We start from the raw sequence: 14,932 nt of genomic DNA, 5'->3' as shown, positions 1-14,932 counted from the left end.
CATTCTCTCTGTATCTACTCTATCAAAACCTTTCATAATTTTAAAGACCTCTATTAAGTCACCCCTCAGCCTTTTTTCAAGAGAAAAGAGACCCAGCCTGTTCATCCTTTCATGATAGGCATACCCTCGCATTTCTGGTATCATCCTTGTAAATCTTCTCTGCACCCTCTCTAGTGCCTCTATATCGTTTTTATAATATGGCGACCAGAACTGTGCACAGTACTCCAAGTGTGGTCTAAACAAGGTTCGATACAAGTTTAGCATAACTTCACTACTTTTCAATTCTATCCCTCTAGAAAGAAAACCTAGTGCTTGGTTTGCTTTTTTTATGGCCTTGCATCTGAGTAAAGTTAATGTAGGAAAAGTGCTCCCTAAATATCCACTGCGGATATAGCCTCCTGCACAGTGCTCTCCTCCTCCTCCCTTTTATGGCAGCTGCTCCTGCTTTCTCATGTTTTCCTTGCTGCTCCCCATTGTCCTTCGACCCCGAAGCAGTCCTACAAAACCAGCCATAACTGCAGTCAAACTATTTCTGAGGCAGCCAATGGCAGTACACCAGCAAAATCTTGCTCTGTTGAGTCAAAGTGAACTCTCCAGAATGATAAAATACACCAAGAAGCACCCAAAATTAACCGGCAGCCTGAAATGATAAACCAGCCACTAACCTGTAAGTACTGCATGATCCCTTTAAATAGTACTGGCGAGGGGTCCTTCCTATCAAATAGCACCACGTGTTGCTGGGCAAGTTCAGCACATAACGAATAATGCGCTGGGACATACCAATATCTAAACAAGTCCTGCAGGAAATGCAGGACTCTAATTTTAAATAAATTATTCTGCTTTTCACATAATTATAACATGTGCTCTTGACGCCATCGCATCTACCCACACCAATATGGCAAGTTGAATGTTCTGAGTGAGTATACCAGGAGGTTTACAGTGCTGTGTTGGCCAATTATAACACTGACTTTCTTTCAACAGTGGTTCGATATGCATCACCTATTAGTGTCATAGAGAAACATCAAAATAAAATAATTCAGGGCATAAGCCAGGTAATTCAAAAGGAACTGATTTACTTCACTAATATTTTGTCATATAATTTGACAGGAAGTTTATATGGTACAGTCATTAATTGCAAGGTTTAAATTTCTAACGCAGTTTCTAAACATGCTGTTCAACAAATAAAACATGGTCTGCCAAAATCACAGACTGGGCAACAGCTTAGAGATGCCAAAAATATTTCCCTAAGCACCAGTTGTCTGATAACAGTCTTCTACTTTTGTGTTTGTAACATTTATAGCTGTGTCAAAAGTTATATTTTACTTTTCAACCTGAACCTTAAATGCTCTATACACAAATATAAGACAAGCACCAAAAATCAATGCCCAGATAAAGACTAGGGAGTCTCTTTCCTGTTCCTTATTCTGGCAATCATGTGAATGATTGAGGAGCAGCTCTAGATATCAGTATGCAGTGTAATTTAAACCTGCAGCAAATGTAGGTTGAGCAAATTTTGACAGACTTTGGAGTGCCATAGGACATAATCATCTTTTATTTGACATCATCATGTCAACATCTTGACATTCAAATTATGCTGACACTTACTGTCTAGCAGATATGAAGAACATTAACTTGGGTGAGGTACCAGAAAGCTGCCAGTGCCTGTGGGCTCACAAGGGTCAGCGACCTGGAAATTGGATCGTGCTGCACCAGTGCTACAGGTGTAAAACGGGCGCCTAAGGGTACAATATGGAGGCTGCCGTGCACGCACTGGAAGTGCGTCAGCCATATTAGATTGGGCTGGTCAACAAACATCTAGGGCGCATGTCCAAAACTGGCATTAGGCCCAGTGCATATGCAAACCCCCTTTGTGAAATTGTTCCGCGGAATTGGTCATGCACCGTCAGTTTTTTCAGACACTTTGCAGCCAAACCAGTGGTAAAGGGACTGTTGGAGGCTCCCAGCCAAAATTTAAGCCTTTTACTTACCTTATTGTGGAGCCAGGAGAAGCAGGAGTATTCCTGCCAGCTCCACACTAAACTGCAGGTTGCTGCTGCCCTCCTCCTGATTTCACCTTCACGTGGACTCTCATGAAGCCCTCAGCTAGCATCCAAGCCAGTTCATCTTGCCCCCCACGACCGGCGAGTTGCCTCTGGGTCCGCGACTGGTGTCCGCAACTTGCTGGTCTCTGTCCTAGTGAGGCCACAGACCTGTTTGGCATGGTTCTGCTGCAGACCTCATTAGGAGCATGCACTCCACTGGGATTGTGCCGCAACTTGGGTCCGTTCCAAGTGTTATCCGTTAATTAGAAACTGTGGAGTGTAGAGGTTTTGTCAGTTTCTGAGGAAGGGTCTACCCCCGAAATGAGAAACTATTTTTCCTCTGTACAGATATTAACAGACTTGGGAGGTGAAATTCGATAAGGCGATGCGAGATATGCCTGCACGTCAATTTGGTGTTGCCTGCTAATTAACATGATTGTAGCGTACAGCTTAGCTACTAACACACTGCTGACAGGCTTTGCGCTCAGCATGGGGCCCAAGTTCACATCGCTGGAGCGAGGCTGGCTTTACTTAAAGGTAGCCTGCTCCTTTTCAAGGCAGTCTCTAGCTCTTAAAGCTGAACTGCCTTGTGCACATAAAAAATGTTAAAACTGCTTCAGCACCAACACAAATGGTTCAACAGGCCAGGGAAAGGACACCCAGGGTCTCGAATGCAGTACTCCAGCTTTGTGCAGTGGGTCAACACTGGAAGAGAGGTCCTCTACCCAGAGGGGGGCCAGGAGGCCCTCCAGAAAGAAGGATGTGGAACCAGATCGCCAAGGTGATCACTGCTAGCAGTGTCACCCCCAGGACCTGGCTCCAGTACCCAAAGATGTTTCATGACCTCAGATGAGTGGCCAGGGTCAGTGAATGCATCTTCAAAAGCCGTCTCCTACCAACTGCACCACTAGCCTCACACACTGCTCAATGCATGGCCCCCCATCACTCACCTACCAACAATCTCTACCAAACACAAGGCACACCTCAGATTCCTAGCTTCACCTCACCTCCTTGGAAGAGACGGTGCTGGCCATTCTTAGCAGGGGCATGGCTGAGCCCTTGGTCACAAGGAATACAAGATGCCGGTATCCTCATACGTTACCTTCCTCACATCCCACTTCTCCCTCATTCCACAATCTCTTTTGATTTACAAGCTGCACATGGTGTAAGCATGCACCTCTTGCTTTATCCCCTCCCCTCACCACAACCTTACCCTTGTGCCTGCCTCATTTCAATCACCCAAGAAATCCAGCCTGCCCAGCCAATAGTTGACCAAGAAGAGGGAGAGGAGAGTGAAGAAGAAGAAGAAACACCATCACTCGATTTCACACTCCCAGCCACCAGCTCCTTGAGGTCATCCTGCAAGGCCATCTGCAGTGTCCCCCACTGAAATTCAGCAGCCTTCCACCAGCCATGCTGCAGCCACTGGGGTAGCATTGTGTGACATCACTAGGATTGGCAAAGGCACACGCAACACAGTCACAAAGAGAATGCACAAAGGTAATTAGTTGATTTTTTGATGTAATATCGGATGCATATGTGGATAAAGTTGGATTGGAAAGTTTGCTTTGTGGTGGCTTTTATTTCAGCATTGTGGCCAAGAGGACGCTGTGATGGTCAGTAACAGAGGGAAGGTGGAACAAATGTTAAAAGGGGAGTTGGGATTGTGTTCACTGGTATCGCGGGCGGATGATTCAATCCGGATATCCCGGCCAGAAAGGGGCTGTCTGGGTTGCCTACTTCCTTCCACTTCCTCCTCTGCTGCTTTTTCCTCTTCTGCTTTATCTGCTTCTGCTTCCTCTTCCCACTGCGAGCAGCTTGTCCCCTTTGCTGCCTCTGCTGCATCTCCATGTGATGTTGCAGTTCAAGGGGGACTGCAACTAGAGCCACCAGGACTGGTAGCAAGTGGTGTTATCAGAGGCCTTACTTTAACAGCCAAAGCCTTTCAAATGTTCAGCAGCAATCCCTGCACACTTTAACAACTTTTTAAATTATTGCACCAAGCTACTACTCCAATAAAATGTAAAAAAATCAGTCCAGAAGCAAAAAATCTAGTCTTACCTGAAATATATGTGTGTCCCTTTAAGAAGCACTGACAGCATCTCTGTTGTACTGATGCACGCACGATCTTCCATGCGTGGTTTGGAGAGGGCAGTATCAAGTGCGGTGACATTGAAAATCATAGATCGTGTGTCAATTCAGGCGTTGCATGCCGATTGACGTCGCAATCTGCATCATTTAAATGTGGGCGGCGAGCAAAGGCTACAATTCTTTGGTGAGACCACAACAGGAGTACTGTGCACAGTTTTGGTCTCCTTGTCTGAGAAAGGACATACATGCCTTAGAGGGGGTGCAATGAAGGTTCACTAGATTGATCCCTGGGATGAGAGGGTTGTCCTATGAGGAGAGATTAAGTAGATTGGGCCTGTACATTCTGGAGTTTAGAAGAATGAGAGGCGATCCCATTGAAACATACAAGATTCTGAGAGGGATTGACAGGGTAGATGCTGAGAGGTTGTTTCCCCTGGCTGGAGAGTTTAGAACTAGGGGGCATAGTCTCAGGATAAGGGGTCGGCCATTTAAGACTGAGATGAGGAGGAATTTCTTCACTCAGAGGGTTGTGAATCTTTGGAATTCTCTGCCCCAGAGGGCTGTGGATGCTGAGTCATTGAGTATATTCAAGGCTGAGATAGATAGATTTCTGGACTTTAGGGGAATTAAGGGATATGGGGATTGGGCGGGAAAGTGGAGTTGAGGTCGAAGATCAGCCATGATCTTATTGAATGGCGGAGCAGGCCCAACGGCCTATTGCTGGTTCTAATTTTTATGTTCTTATGTTCAGGCAACAGCAGCGCCGCTGACCTGTCCAAACTGGCGGCCACCGTGTTCCGCGTCGGAAGCTGGCAGACACAAGACAGCTGCGACTTTTTCAGCAAAACCAGCCTTAACTGCCAGCACTAAACCTCCCAATTTCGTGGTCTTTTTTTAATTCATTCCTGCGATGTGGGCATTGCTGGCAAGACCCATATTTATTGCCCATCCCTAATTGCCCTTGAGAAGGTGGTGGTGAACTGCCTTCTTGAACTGCTGCAGTCTGCGTGGTGATGGTACTCCCACAGTGCTGTTAGGGAGGGAGTTCCAGGATTTTGACCCAGTGATGATGAAGGAACAGCGATATATTTCCAAGTCAGGATGGTGTGTAACTTGGAGGTAACTTGCTGTGTATTTCCAGCAGTTTCTGGCTTTATTTCAGATATCCAGCATTTACAGGATTTTTAACTTTTATCTCCAATGTTGATTTTAATGTAGAATGATCATAGAATCATAGAATGGTTACAGCACAGAAGGAGGCCATTCGGCCCGTCGAGCCCGTGCTGGCTCTCTGCTAGAGCACGTCAGCTAGTCACACTCCCCCGCCCTTTCCCTGTAGCCCTGCATTTTTTTTCTTCAGGTACTTATCCAATTCCCTTTTGAAAGCTACAATTGAGTCTGCCTCCACCACCCTTTCAGGCAGTGCATTCCAGATCCTAACCAATCGCTGCGTAAAAAAGTTTTTCCTCATGTCGCCTTTGGTTCTTTTGCCAATCACCTTGAATCTGTGTCCTCTGGTTCTCGACCCTTCTGCCAATGGGAACAGTTTCTCTCTATTGATTCTGTCCCCTCATGATTTTGAATACCTCTATCAAATCTCCTCTCAATCCTCTCTGCTCTAAAGAGAACAACCCCAGCTTACATAAGAACATAAGAACATAAGAAGTAGGAGCAGGAGTAGGCCATACGGCCCCTCGGGCCTGCTCCGCCATTCAATAGGATCATGGCTGATCCGAATCTAGACTCACGTCTACTTCCCTGCCCACTCCCCATAACCCCTAATTCCCTTATCTGCTAGGAAACTGTCTATCTCCGTTTTAAATTTATTTAATGTTGCAGCTTCCACAGCTCTCTGGGGTAGCAAATTCCATAGATTTACTACCCTCAGAGTGAAGAAGTTTCTCCTCATCTCAGTTTTGAAAGGGCAGCCCCTTATTCTAAGATTATGCCCCCTAGTTCTAGTCTCACCCATCAGTGGAAATATCTGTAGGGGGTTTTGTTCCAGGGGCTTATTGTAGGTCAGCCAGTTATGTTTTCCTGAGCTGCCCTGCCCGCTGTGCGGTTGCGAATCGCTTTCCCCTTCCTGATTCTGAGCTCAGGACTTATCGAGTGGTAACAAGGACAAACAAACAGACCAGTGGATTGGTGCAAGGAAAACCAATGTTTATTAATTAGAAAAGCTAACACTACAAGAAAAAAACAGTATTATACAGAAGATAAAAGAAATCGCTATGGATGCAATACAGTTTTACACTTAACGGGAGAAGAAACAGACACAACGAGGGAAAAATTCTAAAATCACAATTTTGTAATACCCCTTTAACTCCCACCCTTACACCTAGCTAGGTTGTCTTGTGACGGCCAGAAAGATAATGCTCACCGGTGAAACAGATGAAAAGGCCTGGCCCTTGTGCCCCGCTGCTGCCGTCAAAATGTGCTTGCGATGCTTTCTAGATGGTTTTCCTTCTTGGTTGCTAGCAGACAAACAGGACACTGGGCCGAGGCGAAGAGAGAGAGAGAGAGGTGCTGGGCCACCCCAGTTATATCCTCTCAGCAATGGGTCATTATCGTGCCTCATCAGTCCGTTCCATTGTCCGATTTGGGCTCAAAAACGTAAGACAAGAGGACCTTGATTTTGGCCCATTTACGTTGATGGCACCGATCAGTACCACAACTGCCTTTCCATTGTTTTCTGAATGTCCTTAATTGTTCTGAATGTTCCTCAATTGTTCTGAATGTTCCTCAAGCAACTGGGACTATCTCCGCCCGAACTTAGATTGTGTAGGCAAACAATTGATAACCTGCCTCAGGGCGTGAATACAACTGAGCTTGCCTCACTGCATTGTTCAAATTAAACATGCAGTCTGTGAAGCTATCAGAAAATCCATATGGATGCCGCAGGCCCTTTGGCCATGTGTCTGACCGCAGCCATTTTGAGAGGCCCTGGATTTTTAAAACACAGTCACTCCAAGGTTTCTTTAATAACTCCAATTAATCTTCGGGGGGGGGAACATATGAAATTTTGCGAATCCCTTCAGTCCCCCCTGTGGATACTTAAACTTGCTTGAAGTGTCCATTCAAGGTGAGCAAAATTTCTGACCGCCGCAAACAACCCTCCCCTTTATTACCTATCCCCAATCCCTCGACACATACATTCCCTTACTTGGAGAGAGCCCCAGTGTACGGCAGGCATTCGGATAGAAAACAAGGTTGAATTACAACAATCCCAGCATGGAGGGGTCCAAATACCCCTGCACCACTTGGGATGAAACAGTATTTCACATACTATGCATTCTTTATTAAAATAATGAAACAGGCTGCCATCACTCGCAAGTGATGCATCACAGAACTCACACGGGTGTTCCGTCTACCCGAGCATACTGGTCCTTCCATACCCTTTGTGTTCTAACTACCACCTCGGGACTCCTTTTCTTACACTGGACGCAAACCAGGTAGAGGACGATCCCGAGCTGACAGATTACTAGTATGTGCGATGCCAGACGAATCCAGGAGGGGACCTCTATATTCTCAAAGATGTCCCACCAGGGTGGGGTCGTAATACTGAGAATATCGGCCCCTATCTGGACAGTCTTCTGTTCCAGCGTGTAAAAGTGTTTTTGGGAAACCACTACTGCTTTTAATAGTTTAACAAGGTGTTCTGGGAGAGGGGGGATCTGGTAGCCGAAGTGGGCTACATACTTTTGGAGGTTGGTGAAATTTTCTTTCACAGTGAGGTGAACAGTGGATGGTTCGTGACTGTGCCATTTGAACTTCTGCCTCGGGTTTAAAGCAGAAACTGCTGTCACTCACCGCGCACCAGCTGTGCTGACCGTGCTGGTAGTGGGACGCTGCTGTGGTGACGCAGTATGTCCCACCTCCTATATACGCCACCTGTGGGGGGACATGGCCTTGTGCCATGGCTTCCATGGTGCAGTTTATAGGCTTCGCGTCAGCAGCTCTGAACCCGCACTGTGGATTTGAATAGGCGTTCAAGGGCTGGGGACACAGGATTATGTGTGATCCCCGGCTACGGCACCCCGAGAGGTCAATACCCGTCATAGCATGCTCCCACTTTATGACATAGGGCGGGACCGCTGTAAAACGAATGTGTGCACCCCCCTGAATGACTCCAATGTTCTCCACCCTGTATACCGGCACAGATCGGGCCATCCCGCCCATGACTGGCATCCTTACAACTATCCCTATGATGGTGTGGTTGGAACGCCCACAGTTCACTGGGACTGGGTAGGCCTCAGAAGCTAGGCGGAGCTGGCACGGACTTAATGTGTTCTCAAAAGGGTGGAGGGCTGCGAGGTGCTTGTTGCTGATCCAGGACGGGACCAAACCTTGTTTTAGATCCTCCAGATTATTGCGGCCCTCGCCTAGCAACCATGCCCCGTACAAAACGCACACCTCGTTTTGCGCCGCCTGGTCTGATGCATTCCGATCCTCCCTAATGAGCGCATTCACCGTCTTTGCATGCTTCTCCAGCTCCGCTATGATCTCCTTTAAATGGAGAGTCATGGCCTGGTCTACGTGCAGTTCCGAACCCACCACCTTATTCTCATCAGTCAAAACCTTCTTTAACTGGGCCTTTAAACCGTTGATCTGCGACTGCAGTTCAATGTCATCGAAACTATTAATGACCGAAGACCCCGTATTAAAACCCGTTAACACATCGTTAACACTACCCCTCTTTTGTCTCCCCACCCAGTCCCCAGCCTCGTGGCTATGCGTATATAATTTGGTCTTATCGACCTCCGAAAAATTGAATTCATAAAACCTTTGAAACGTTTCTTTTAACAGGGCTTGATATAGTTTGGCCATCTCTGCAGGGCACCACGCGGGCAAGTGCACCTCTGTGAGATTTAAAATCACCGAGGCCACCGCGTAATGCACCCCTTGATACAGCACCTGGTCTGTGGGTATCAGCACCAGGCCGTTCCCTGGTCCCTTGGTGGTGGTGGGGCATCCCTCTGCTACAGTCTGTGATGTCGGGGCCTTGGGCAGGGGCTGTCGGGGACGGGTCACTAATTCAGTGGCATTAACCGAGATTGGGGAGTATGGGATCGCGCATGCGTCCAGGCGCGATTCCCAATCCATCCCCTTCCCATTATCTTGCCACTGGCTGCGGAAAATGATGGAAATGCCTGTGGGGCAGACCTTCTCTGAACCCCACATACAGACATAGATCCCCTGATCCGGTTCCCACCATTTGTCCCAGCACACACTTAACCCTCCCTGAGTCCCTGTGATGGTCCTGTGGGTGTTATTCCCTAACCTCTCCCACTCTACCCTGGGGTTCCCCATATCCTTACTTAATTTTCTAAGCCACCACCACCTATCCAGGGGAACATTGCCTTTACATGACAAACATATTCCTTTTCCCACGGTGACGCTAATCCTTGGGGTGACAATTCGTATCCTCGGGCACTGGAGGGAGGTCTCCCCATATGAAAAACCGGTCTGGCTCGAGTACTGGGTCGAATTTGACCCCAGCCATCCGGGCCAGCTCCCCTCGTGAGTGTACAAGGCGATTTCATCTGCCTCGCGTAGGCCACTCCCATCGTGGGCTAGGGGCGCCGTTTTTCCGGAGCATCCGAAGATGTGGTGGTCCTCGGTGTCACCCCTTCTCGCGAGGCTCAGCCCAGACAGGGCGAGCAGGATCACGCCTCCGAACATTCCCTTTTAATTCCCTGTAAAAGATGAAGAACATCTAGCCGGGCTCCCTGTAGGCTTCCTGGCTCGGGTGAAGTGTGAGCGGGTCCCTCGATCTCGGCTCACGTAGACAACACTGGAACGGTTCCATCTTAAAATTACACTACGGTTCCACACCTTATAATTAACCTAAACACCCTAACTTAAAACTACAAACTTAACTGCTAAAGTTATATACATCCGCCGCCCGTCTCCGAGCGGCCAGCTCAAATTCTGTCAGGATTGCTGCAGGCTGCTCCCTGCGGCATGGCTGTACTGACCTTTACTTCCGGTCCCTCACAGCCCGCGACTGCTGGCTGAGGACCTTTGTCTTTCGACTTAGCTTTAACACGGGAGGTAGCCCCTTTAAACTGGGGAGCCGGCGACCATGTCTTCCTAGGCTGGGGTGTCCGAGGGGACCTCCTAGGAAGTGCTATTGGTGGGGCTACCCTGGTGAGCGGACCCTTGCTGTGGGTCACAGTCCTCACTGGCTGGGGGCTTTTCCCCTGTGGCTCCTCCCTTCCCAAGTCTGAGCTGGGGACAAGCAACCCCTCGCCGCCTGCTGCCGGTGGCTGGGAGTTTTCCTCTCCAGGTTCAAAACCTGGGTCGGGGGCGGGGCTACCTGCCTCGGGCTCCTCCTCCTCCCCATCTGAGTCCCAGAAGAGAGGGTGAGTGGTTTGGACAGGGGCCTGGGTGACTCCTCCCCTGACACACGCGACTGCGCCTGCATGTGCTGCCTGTGAGCTGGGACCTGCTGGGAGCTGAGGATTTCTAACCTCGGGTTGGATCCCAGCTGCCTGCTTTTTCGCCTCCGGTCTAAACAGCTTACATTGGTTTATATGAAACCATTTCGTCCGCCGGGGCAATTTTACGGCGTAAACCATGGGGCTGGCTTTATCTACTATGCTATAGGGTCCCATGTACAGTGGCTCCAAACTCCCTACTCGGGCGTAGTTCCTCACCATTACCTGGTCCCCTATCTCCCACTGATGACTTTTGTTAGGCTCGAGCAGCAATCGGTTATTCCGATGCTGCTTCCCCATACTACCTGCTGCCTGTTCGTAAATCTGCTTCAGGCGCTCGAGGAGTGTTCGGGCGAATTTATCCCGGTTTACCTCCCGAAGCTGCCCTTCAGTAAGAACTGGGGCTAGGACATGGGTGGGGGTTCTCATGACCCTACCGGTCATGAGCTCGTGCGGGGAATACCCCGTACTCTTTGACTGACTGGCCTGGATCCCCATGAGGACTAGAGGCAGGACCTCTGCCCATTTTTGGGGCGAGTCCACTGTCTCCTTCCTCAGCCTTTCTTTGACGGTGCGGTTCATGCGTTCCACAATCCCTGAGGACTGTGGATTGTGAGCTATGTGCCACTTCCCCTGAATACCGAGCAGCATAAGGGTATTCTGCATGACCCGGCCGGTGAAGTGGCTTCCCTGGTCGGACTCCACAAATTGGGGTAGCCCCCACCGCGAGAACACCTCCCGTACCAAGATCCTTGCAGTCCCTAATGCTGTGGCTTTTCTACAGGGGAAGGCCTCGACCCACTTGGAAAACACGTCCACGAGGACGAGGCAGTATTTGTAGCCTCCCTGGGTGGTGGGCAGGGGCCCGATGTAGTCGATCTGGATTGACTGCCATGGTCCCTCTACCCTCCTAACGTGTCCCATGGGCACCTTCCTTCTGTGGGGGTCGGGGTTATTTGCAGCGCACACAAGACAGCTAACGCAGAACTCGCGGACATCTTCCCGGAGTCCTGGCCACCATCCCGCTTGTTCCACCCGCTGCCAGGTGGCCTCAGGCCTGGGGTGACCTGCTCCCGGCCCTTCATGGGCCAGTTGAAGGAACTCCCTCCGGTGCTGCTGGGGTACTACCCACTGTCCTTCCTTGAACAGCATGCCTTCTCTTATGGAGAGGGCTGCCACGCCGTAAGGGCCTTCTATCCTCCTACCCTCGCTCACTGCGCTAGTGACGGTTTTCAGGACAGGGTCCTGGGCTTGGACCGTTTTAAGATCCGGGGCTAATGCTACCCCTAAGTTCCTCTGGGTCCCACCCCTGCCTCTAACTGCCGCCACAGGCCCGGACCAACAGGGGTCCCAGAAAATGCCGGTGCGGGCACCCTCCTTGGCCAGCGCGTCGGCTTGCTGGTTGCCCTGGCTGCGGGGTTCTGTGGAGGAGTGGGCCTTCACTTTGTGGATGAAGACTTCGCCTTCCTCCCCCACAACTGCCAGGATTTTCTCCAGCAGGGGTTTTACTGTTAAGGGCCTCCCGTCGGCGGAGGTATATCCGCGACGGGACCAGATGGCCAGGTATTCCGTGCACGAGTTGCAAGTGAACATACAGTCCGAGCAAATCGTGTATGGGGTGGGAAAGATTTCGGGGTGGGTAACCACGTACATCACCGCGGACAGTTCAGCCTGCTGGGCGCTCATGGTGCTGGGGAGCTTGATCGCCAAGGCAATGTTAGCCAATGGGTCATAGACTCCACATCCCGTGAGACGTTCACCAGCGGATACCATGCTGGAGCCGTCTACATAGATCTCACAGCCTGTGGGATGTATCCCGGCCCGTAGACCAATGTTCACCTCCCATACCCCTTCTATGGAACACTGATGGGCTGTTCCGGGATATACCATGTTAGCCGCGAGCTTCGGCTCGCAAAGGCCCCTCACCCTCAGATCCATCTGGGAAAGGAGGAGGGTCCAGCACGGAATGCGGGCACTGCTGACTGTCCCATCTTTAATCCTCCCATCCAGAAGCATCTGGGTGGGCGTGTGATGCGTGAGGAGGGTGATAGGAGAGGTGCCTGTGAAGATCAAGGATCTTTTCACGGCCCAATACATGGCCAAAAGGTGCCGCTCGCAAATTGAGTAGCTCCTTTCCACGTCAGTGAGTGCTCTGGAGGAGTAGACCACAGGTCTTAGCCTGCCGTGCCGCTCCTGGAGCAGCACAGCACTGAGATTATCCCCGCTGGCCGCTACCCCCAGAAAGAACTCTCTCCCTCCATCTATCGCTCCCAGGGCTGGTGCGGTCTGCAGGTCCCTCTTGAGCTGGACAAATGCTGCCTGGCACCCCTCATCCCAAGACCACTCCATTCCCTTGTGTAGGAGTCGGAGCAGAGGGGCTGCCGTGGCTGCATAATCCTCAATAAAATCCCTGCAGTACCCGGTTAGCCCTAAGAATGACCTCACACCCCTCACAGTACTGGGGACTGGTAGCTCTTGGACCGCTTCCCTCCTAGCCCTGTCTATGGCTCGTTCTCCTGCGCGGACGGTCAGGCCCAGGAATTTAACTTCCCGCTGGCCGATCTGCGCCTTTTTTGGGTTGACCTTAAACCCTTTACTCTGGAGCAGCTCCAGCAATTCGGCCAGTAGTGGGCCATGCTCTCCGACTGAGTCGGTAAACAAGAGCAGGTCGTCTACATACTGCACCAATTGGGTGGGCTGGCTAAATTCCTTTAAACTACTCGCCATGCACTGGTGAAAGATGCTGGGGCTGTTATGAAAACCTTGCGGCAAGCAGTTCCAAGTATACTGTTGCCCTTTAAAAGTAAAGGCGAACTTATACTGGTCTTCCCTCCTTAAGGGGATCGACCAAAACCCATTCGAAATATCCAGCACCGTGAACGTAGTCGCGGATGCTGGAATGCTTCCGATGAGGTCGGCGACTGCTGCTACCGTGGGGGCACACGCGGGGATATTGCTGTTGAGCACCTGATAGTCCACCGTGGCTCTCCATGAATTGTCCGGTTTCTTGACTGGCCAAAGCGGAGAATTAACATGGGTGGCTATGGGCCTCAACACTCCCTGCTGCACCAACGAGGATATGGCCATCTCCATATCGGGCTCTGCTTCTCTAGGAAAGTTATACTGCTTCTGTGGCCGGGCCATGGGGTCCCCGTCTACCCTGACCTCAAACCCAGTGACCCTCCCACAGTCGTGTTTGTGTGTGGCGAACGCAGCTAGGTGAGCCTGCACGAATGCTTTAAATTCCTCCGGGACACCCTCCACCATGAGCCTGAGGTCGTAACCTCCTTTCGGCTTCACAGTACACAGGGTTCCCTTCCCTTCTTTTCCTGGGATAACTACCACGCCATTCTCCTCACCCGTGTCGGCTCCCCAAAGGCAATGATTTCAGAGATCCACGAGGATCCCGTGGCCCACGATGAAGTCAGCCCCGAGGATCCCCTTTCCTCCCTCCGCTTCCCACCTCACCAGGACACACGTCCACTTGGTTTGGAGTGGGCCCAGGCGGATTGAGAGTGGCTTGGAGTATGCTCCCGCCTGTTCCTTACCGGTGAACCCCGATAGAACGTATGGAACTCCGCTAGACAGAGGTGAGGTGGTGGGATTAGCTGCATGGATCACGGTGCATGATGCCCCCGCATCCAGCAAATAAGTCCCTTTAACCTTCTCTACCTCCATCTGCACGAGCGGTCACTTCCATCCATCATACCGGAGCGCACACAGGTAGACAGGCTGTGCGGGCTCTAGTCATTGCGGGGCTTCGTCAGAGGGGGTTGAGGGAGCTACCACACCGGTAGTGGCTGCTATTTTTCCCTGGCTGGCCATAAAAGATCGCATGGCCTCAAAAAATGACTCCACGGCAGCGGGGGTAATTCCTGTCTCTGCCTCCCCCGTCGCTGCCTTTTGGGCTGGGGCGGGGGGATTCTTTCCCTTGGTGTCCTTCCAGGGGTTTTTACAATCTTTGCGCCAGTGGCCGTCCTTCCCGCACCCATAGCAGTTTAACTTAGCCTGGGCGGGACGATTCCCTTCCTGGTGCCATTCCCTTTTATGCTGGGCCCCTGGTTTAACCTCGTGGACTTTCCCCTTGGGTTGGGGCGTCTCAATACCCCTGATATTTCTAAACGCTACTGTGAGCTGGCGGATCACCGTTTCTTCGGTGGTCTGGGGGCTTCGGGGGTCAAACCAGGCCGCAGCTTGAGTTCGAATTTGGGGCAGGCAGTTTGTCGTGAGACAGCGGAGCCAATGGGCCAATTGATCTCTGTTCAGGAATGCCCGCACTGGCATTCCCGGGCATGCGCTCCGGTAGACTGGCCACAGCCTGTCTGCAAACGCCTGTGGGGACTCCCCAGGGAGCTGTAC

This window comes from Somniosus microcephalus, chromosome 13, assembly GCF_052327205.1.
Source record: "Somniosus microcephalus isolate GS21.2 chromosome 13, FLI_Smic_1.0, whole genome shotgun sequence".
In the NCBI taxonomy this organism is placed as follows: Eukaryota; Metazoa; Chordata; class Chondrichthyes; order Squaliformes; family Somniosidae; genus Somniosus; species Somniosus microcephalus.
Note: the sequence above shows the minus strand (reverse complement) of the source record.